The following is a 297-nucleotide window of genomic DNA, read 5'->3' on the forward strand; positions in this document are numbered from 1 at the left end:
TAGATAGCTGTGGGAAATATACTGCAGTTTGCTTTAGGGATTAAAGTAAACGGAGAAACTCGCTTAAGTTGGGATGAGGCCGTAAAAGCCAAAGGGATGTTGAGGCACAGTTGTTTAAGATCATTATAGRCCTCCATTGCCTTAAGAGCTGGCCAGAAACCGTCTGTATCACTGTGCGCCCAAGTACCGCGTTGTCACGTAGCCAAAACCCTTCTCCGAGGCCAGAGCAAGCGCGGCTTCGCCTTTCGCCCCGGAGCCCCCTCGGCGGGCGGCGCGGCCGGGCGCCGCCGCCGCCGC

Source organism: Rhea americana, unplaced genomic scaffold (assembly GCF_003343005.1).
Source record: "Rhea americana isolate MKP2758 unplaced genomic scaffold, rheAme1 scaffold_27, whole genome shotgun sequence".
NCBI lineage: Eukaryota > Metazoa > Chordata > Aves > Rheiformes > Rheidae > Rhea > Rhea americana.